Here is an 8,512-nt window from a genome sequence, read left to right on the forward strand (position 1 = left end):
AAATATAAAGTATGGCAATTAGGCTTAAATCTTGAATATATATATATATATATATATATATATATATATATATATATATATATATATATATATATATATATATATATATATATAATTTAATAAATTTGTTCAAAAAATTAATCAAAATTTAATTCAATAAAAAAATTATAAATTCTTTACAATACGCCTTAGTTTTGACCAAAAAATTAATCAAAACTTAATTCTTTAAAAAAATTATAAAATTAATCATTAAATTTGTTCGAAAAATTAATCAAAATTTAATTCAATAAAAAATTTATAAAGTTGAAATAATCATCTTACATTCTTGCCTTAGTTTTGATGGAAAAATTAATCAATATTCATTTCAGTAAAAAAAATTATAAAATTGAAAGAATTAAAACTAGAGCATATTATTTTAAAAGAAATTAAATATCGTCTTACATTTTGTTCCTACATATCCTCCTATCTAATTATATGATGACATGTGTAACATTTAATGAGATTTAGTGATATTTTAGGATACTAATATGACATATGTTATCATTTTAATGAATAGAAGGATTAGTAGGATCAAAAGGTAGGAGGATATTTAATGTCTCTTATTTTAAAGAATATAATATAAGATGATTCTTTTAACTTTATAGTTTCTTTAGTTAGTTTATTGCTAGTTTTGTTTAATAAAGTTTGGTTGTTAAGAAATGATATATATCTATTCATTGGCTAATCTTTGAAACTATAAACGGATTATAGATACCAATGGGCATTGTTTGTTTATTAACTCCAATACCTTAACACATCGCATTCATCTTTATTCGTTCATGCTTTCTGCTTTATGCCATTTGCATTTGGTAAGGCCCACCATTTTGGTAATAAGCTGTACTATGATCATAATCCATGATGTTATATTTATGGATACTCGATCATCAATTAAATTTGAAAAGTGTAACATATCTATGTTATATGAGACTTATCAGTATAAAACATATATAGAAATTCGTATTCTACTAAGATCTTGAGCACACACATCTTTTTTCTAATTTGCTTTGTTGCTTTTGGCAAGAATATAAAGTTCCTTCACTTTCACAAAAGATGCATTTGGGATTTGAATATCCCAAGATTCTATCTTCAACTCATTTATTCGGACTCTCAGTTTTGTCATTTTCATACGTTAAGTTCTTTGATGCCTTCATAAAGTTATATAACACATTTAACGATCCGTACCACAATCACTTATGCATTTTGATTCTTGTCATTTCTGGTCTTGTTTTCTAATGTATTTATGACCCCTACTTTCTCCTAAGGGCATATTATGTCGTCTTCGACGCTTAGCAACTTTATTTTATGTTTCTAGTACGTGTAAAGGGTAATTACCTTTTTTCCATAAATGAGATACCTAATGCATTACAATTGAAGGAATTCTTGTTGTGGTGCATCATAATGGTGATTGTTATTGGGACATATTCCTTTGACCAAGTCTTTTAACAGTCAAAATAATAATTTTTGTTTTCTGATTTGTCAAATATGTTAATATATACGTATCTTATCAAGCATCAAATGCGCAACCAAAACAATATGTTCTAAATCAAGGCAAAAGAGCCACAAAATGATAGTTCATAAACCCTATTAGCACGAGCCAACTTTCGTTTCATTTATATGGTAATAATGTGTGTTTGCGTTAAGAGAAAGCATTAATGACGATGATTAACATAATGCTTGATAGGGTTACTTATAAAAAAAGGAATAAATTAATTATGAAAAGAAGGAACATGATGCATATTCGTTATCTGAACTCGTAAATCATATAATATTTTTTGTAATCAGATTAAATAAGATATTTAATCTCATGAATCATAAAGCACTCGGTAAAAGAAAAGCTATATTTCATATTATTCCCAAAAATATGATTCCTAATCATGATTTGTAACTAAATTAATTGTTTTAATATGGATCAAAAGTGATCTTCCTTTTATTAAAATAATAACATCAAAATCATTAAGGTTTAATGAATATGCCATAAGTATCCATCTTACGAACCAATTATTGAACCCAATGAGATGAGATCATTGCCCTATCAAATAAGTAATTGTATGGTCTTCGAAATATGATTTCATAAGAGTATACATTTTAATTAATTATTAGAAGTGTTAAAGTCATTTTAATAGCTAATAGCCTAATATACGTCTTTTCAGAATAAAATCACAATACTAATAAATATAACAATAATGGGTAAAAAAATTAAAATGTAACATTTTTTTGCGATGTTAATTGAAAACCATGATATTTTTTGAAGTTTTTGTGTTAAAGTTATGTTTTATCACTTATAATTATTATTAAAAGTTAACAATGTTGAAAAGGAAGATGATTCATATATAAAAATTCTTTGTTATACATAACTATTTTTTATCATATACAATTTATGTTTTAGAGGTTGTACAATATGCAGTTGCATGACATTATTATGTATGACAAATAAAATATTATGTACAGATAAACTACTATTGAAAATTTATATTGAAAAATTATGATGTTGGTTCTTAAAGCAAAAGAGAATGGCCAATATTTGATCTTATAAATTTCAACAATATTTCACTTTTCATTGAACATACAATATCTAAGAATGACCAATATTTGGAGGTGATTTGTATGCCAAGTATATATGCTAAGAATGACCAATATTGGAGGCGACGGTACTCAAAGAAAGAACTGAGATTATTCCAATAAGTAGTATCACATCTTGGTGATTTGTATGCCTATGCTAAGAATGGCAAATATTGGAGGTGATGGTACTTAAAGAACTAGGAATTATGATAGTGTTATGTCGCATTATGCAATGCTTACGAAATTAAATTACTCAATGTGGTCTATAAAAATGAGAATGAGTTCGTTAGCACAAGAAGTGTGAGAAGCAATTTAAAATGCAATATTAGATGAGCGGAAATATAGGATGACCCTTGGTGGCTATTTAACAAGCAATTTCGAATGACATACTTTTAATGTTGGTCAAGAAGGTCACGATTAAAGAAGCATGGGAAATGCTTAAGACGATGCATATGGGAGTCGATACGGGAAAGGATGCTAAAGTATAAACCTTGAGAAGTGACTTCAAGGTGATCCAAATGAAGGACAATTGATGAAGTATTGAATCGAGTAATGAACGTAGAATCAGAGTAACGAGAATTAAGAACACCCAGAGTAAATAAGATCTGGTTTCAGCTCTATTATGCTTCAAGATTACAAAGAGTGAATAGACAAGACAGACTCCTAAAAACTTTTATCTAACTCTAAGTAACTCCCCTGTTTATAGGAGAACAATAAAGCATACAAAAAATTACAAAGGACTAGACATTCAGTTTCGACATAAACTGCGTTTGTAAAATAACATTACAATTTCGACATCTTACAACCTAACTTCAAACTTAACAATCTCCCCCTTTGTAAGCAATGTCGAAATCAGTTGATCAAAACTTGAACAGCTAAGTGTAATGTTCTTCGAATCTCAACATACCAATTCATCACCTTCTTTAGTTCTACCTTATCTCCATCATTATTCTTCTTATAATTATTCATACGAACAATTAAGTTAGTATACTGAGCAATTTTATATCTTTCAATTTCGCTTGTTTGAAAGAAGAACTTCGATGGCTTTCCCTTCTTATTCTTCCCAGCAAAAACTATACCAAAAGGCTTCAAACATATTTCACCATCCACATACTTCTTCATCTGAGCTTCACTTATTTGCCTTGATTTTAGGAGCAACAAGTTCCTTTTCCATTGTAGCAACCAACTCAACATCTGTCATAGCAAGACAATCATAGTAATTGTCTATGAAAAGTTTTATATGACCTAGACCCAATTTCAACACATCCTTGCTTGTGTTTTGGAGTTTATGGGCATCCAAATTCTTGAGAATATATTCAACTTGAATCAAATCATTCAAGTTCATCAAAGGAAAATCAACAATGGAAAATTCGAAAGTTTCTTTGTTTGCCCTCACTACATGATATCGAAAATTCTGAAGCATATTTTCGAACATTTCCCCTTTCGATATTCCAAGTACTTGAACAATTTTTACCAGTGACCAAACCTCTTCTTGTTCTTTTTCCAACACTACATGGAATCTCAGCTTCATATGAGAAAAATCATCCTTGTTCTCAAATTTGTTCACAACCTTGTATTGAGTAGTGAGAAACATCATCTCATTGATAGGAAAATCAAGCTGATTCATATCTAAGTTCTCAATTGCATAACTCTTTGTTAGCTTTTTCTCGAATTTATACATTTCATTATATGCAACTCTTGCTTCAATGTTTTCATAACTGTGCAATTTAAGTGGATCACCTTTGTTTATTGTAGGTGGATCATTTGCACGAAGTATCAAAATACTCTGAATATGACGTTGCTTTTCCATTTCCGCTTCAATTTTTGCCTTTCTTTCTTCTTTCGACTTTTCAAGAAGAATTGTTTTCCCTTTGTCTAAAGTGTTTGTTGTTTCCTTGGGTTTCGAATTACTACCCTCTTTAGCAGTTGATCCAATTACAATGCCTTTTGAGATTGGTCTTGTAGTAACAACAATTGATAGTATGGGTTCAGCTTGTCAAAATATTGGTTTTGAACTGGGAATGCGAGTTGTAAAAACTTTGCCAACTACTTTCACTTCTTCATTTGTAATTCCGGATGCACCTTCTCCTTTACCAACATTCACCTTTTCTCCCCCTTTCACCCCTGTAAAAACGGGTGGGGCGTTTGTTGGTAAGACATTGGCAAACTGACACAAATGAGTCAAAATTTTTAGAATTACAGCTTCGAAATAACGAAACTTCTGATCAATAAACTCAGGTGTAAAAAGGGATGAGGAACTAGGTTTCGAAACAATGCCCTTCAATTCTTCAAGTAGAGAAGTAACATTTTCAAAAGTTGTAACATCAGCTGTTGCATTCTCATCAAATTTATGATCAAAGGATTGATGAGTTTTAACGAATGTTGTAACAGCATCCGCGATAATATCAACTTTCTCAAGTAAAGAAGAGTATTTGGTATCCATCTCATGAAACTCTTTGGATACATCAACCTTCAGTTCTTCAATCTTGTGATTGACATTCTCATGAACCGTTTTAACATCTCGTACAAACAGAACATGATGTTCCTTTGCAATCCTTTTCAAATCCTTGAGCTCATCCTTAAACGTCGAAGAGGCAGACTTGACTCGCAACTCGTTACATTTATCCATGGAATCAAGCTTTTCGAAAAGACGAGATTCAGATTCATTAATCATCTTCTCCACTCTCTTGAATAATCGAACTTCTTGAGCTTTAAGCATCACATCAATTTCAATACTTGAGACATAATTCTTACCCCCTACATCTGCTTGGGATTGAAGTACGGAATTGAGCTTTTTGTTTAGAATCTTGAACTGTTTCCTGGACATTAACATATGATATGGGATATCATCTTCTCCGGGATCAAATTCTAAATCAGCAAATGAACCTCCAAACCCTCCATCATCAGTATCATCATCGTTAAGAGGTTTAGGTGGGTCAGTGGATTAGGATGAAAAGAGAGAACTGATGGGATGATCAATGACCATATCAAAAGTAGGAGAATGAGTGGTTGGAGCAATAGAGGTGATTATTGGTGGTAAAGAAGTGTCAGTTTGAACCGTATCAGTTTTAAGAATACCTTGATAAACAACAAGATGTTCATCATTTGAAACTCCTTCACCCATATTGACATTTACATCCGTATTAGGTACGTGTGTAAAGATGCCTGAGGTTCGAACCTCCTCATAAAATGATTCAGTTAACGAAACCTCGGGTGGTATGTCCAAGTCTTCACAGGAATCGACACTTGTGTGGATGCACCAAATATAGTGGTTGTGTCTATTATCGAAGTTTCCACAGAGCAACTTCCAATTCCTGTCATGACGAAAGTTGACTTGGCAGGTGAGTTCAATGGAGAAGAAGGATTACCAAATGGAGAATCAGGAAAAATGTCATCGTCTTCATCAACTTGAAGAATCAACTTTCGCTTCTTTGGCTTCTTGGTCTTGCGAGAGATATGCTTGGCAACATCCTCAGCCCTGCGCTTCTTTGATGATAGTGACACAGGTATAAGAACTTGTCACACCCCCGAAACAGACGGCGGAAACGTCCGATGGCTCACGTGACTTAAATTGAATATCATCACAATGAATATACATGAATCATAACATCATCATGCATCAATATATTACAACTGGAATTGTTCACATCAAGTACATTGTTTTAACGTTACAAATCCATACAAAAACTATTTGATAGTTTTCAATGACAAAATGAACACACTAACATACTTGGTACTTATTCCTCGGCTTACCTGTTACTTGAGAATACAATTTATTTTGGAAAAAACGGTCAACATAAGGAATGTTGGTGAGTTCATAAGCAATGTTGTGATAAAAATGATTTGTGTAGTTTGTAAAACCCAGAAAATCCGATATTTTCTGAAAAGACCATTGTTTATAAAAAGGTGTGAAGATTCGTACAATATGTATGATGATTTCAAAACATGTATAATTGAAGAACTTAGTATTAAACATACAAGTGAAAATGTTGAACTTCCCTAGAAAACCCGATGTTTTCCAAATATATAAAATACAGTGATTTCTCAAATTGTTATACCGCAACAATGAATGATTTTGATTACTCTTCCTTGATTACTCGGGCGGTGTTGGATTAATTAAGGGTTATGAGTCGTTATAATCATGCATTAGTAATGACTAGTTATAACTACAGTTTACGAACGATCCTTAGAGGCGTCGTCCTTTATCACTCACTTAATCCAACCACCTTGATTACTCTCGATCATCAACCTGAATCTATTTATCTTGTTTACTCATAAGCCTAGCAAACGAGGAAAAGAGGAGTACAAATCTTGCTACTTCCGTGAGTTTACTTACTGGCGATACTATTGGATCACTAGGGCCCAATAGCACTTAAGAGCCATTGAAGGTCCCTTTATATGGAATTGGGTCATAGAAGGCCCAATAACATACAATCATTATCCCTTGGGCCCAAAGATCATGTTAATGGACTTGCAAGGTCCAACACGCATGATTTGAAACTTTCAAGCCCAAGTGTCGAATGTTTACTTGTATTAGGTATCACATATCTACTGGAGAGTTCGATTTAACGATTGTTGTTTCGTATCGACTCGAGACCGATCGTTTTGTTTGTAACGATATTTGGAGTTATACGTGTATTTGTCTTTCGATTTTTGTAAACCGTAGATTAGTATTTTTGACTCAATATTCTATAAATAAAATAATTGGTTTAAAAATAGTGATTTGCCTTTTCAGCCCTTGTCTTTTGTAAAATAACAAATGTAGTCCTTAATATAAAAGAAAAGTCATTTTAGGTCCTTAAAACATTTTCTTGACACTTTTGCATCATAGATTTGTTGAAATTTTTTGTTAACAGTTTCAGCCCTTCCAGAATGATATTTTCCGGTTAAAGCCCAACTTTTTGCAATTTTTACACTTTTAGCCCAAAATCCAAAAACTTTACATTTTTTTATCCTTTTTGGAAATGAAAACCATCTTTAACCCTTGAAATAGTTTTGTTACACTTTTTATCCCCTGTTTTGAAGAATTTACTACTTCAGCCCTTTTAAATGTCATATTTTCACAATTTTGGGCTTATTGGGCCGAAAGCCCAAAAATTAGCCCATTAAGCTACAGATTTACATTTCAAGTACTTTGAAAATTTTGATATTCAGAAAAACAATTAAGTTAACTTTTTTGACTCTTTAATCCTTAAGAAACGGTGATTTGGCAACCTTTAACCTAAATTTTGTATTTTTGACAATTTAAGCCCAAGAATGGACTTTATGTTGAAATATGTTTATCATAATGTTATAAGTTATTATTCTTGACTTTTGGGGTGCAAAATAACTTAGATAATGTTTGTTTTCTTTCTTATGTCATAGATCTCGTGATATCACCCCTTTTTGGTTACATGTTCATCACAAAAACACATAAAATCATACATACATGCATAAAATCACACATAGCGTACGCATACACATAGATCTACACATTTTCTTGTATTCTCCCCCATAAAACTTATGAAAACCAAAAAGAGAGGGGTATGAAGCTCACCTTGAGTTTGTGGTTTCGGTTTTGAAGAAGAATGGAAGAAGTTTGATGCAAAATCTCGGCCTAGTAAGCTTCTTGGAGGATCTTTGGCTTAGATGTTCTCTAAGATGCAAGATCACGAGTTTGAATAGATTTAAAAGAGATTTTTGATGAAATGATGTAGTTAGATCATGGATTCAAGTACCAACTTACCTTGAATGATGATTTTTGTGGAAGAAAATCCTTGAAAAGCCCTTAGATCTCGAAAATTTGATGAAGAATGAAGAGAGTTTCTTTGTGAGTGTTTAAGTGAAATGTGTGTGTGTGTTTTTCCCCTTGGCCGAGAGTAATATGAAGAGAAGAAAAAGAGAGAGAGTTGCATGGATGTATGAGAGAGAGCTT

The sequence above is a fragment of the Lactuca serriola genome, chromosome 5, assembly GCF_051521515.1.
Source record: "Lactuca serriola cultivar US96UC23 chromosome 5, Lser_US96UC23_V15, whole genome shotgun sequence".
Classification (NCBI taxonomy): domain Eukaryota; kingdom Viridiplantae; phylum Streptophyta; class Magnoliopsida; order Asterales; family Asteraceae; genus Lactuca; species Lactuca serriola.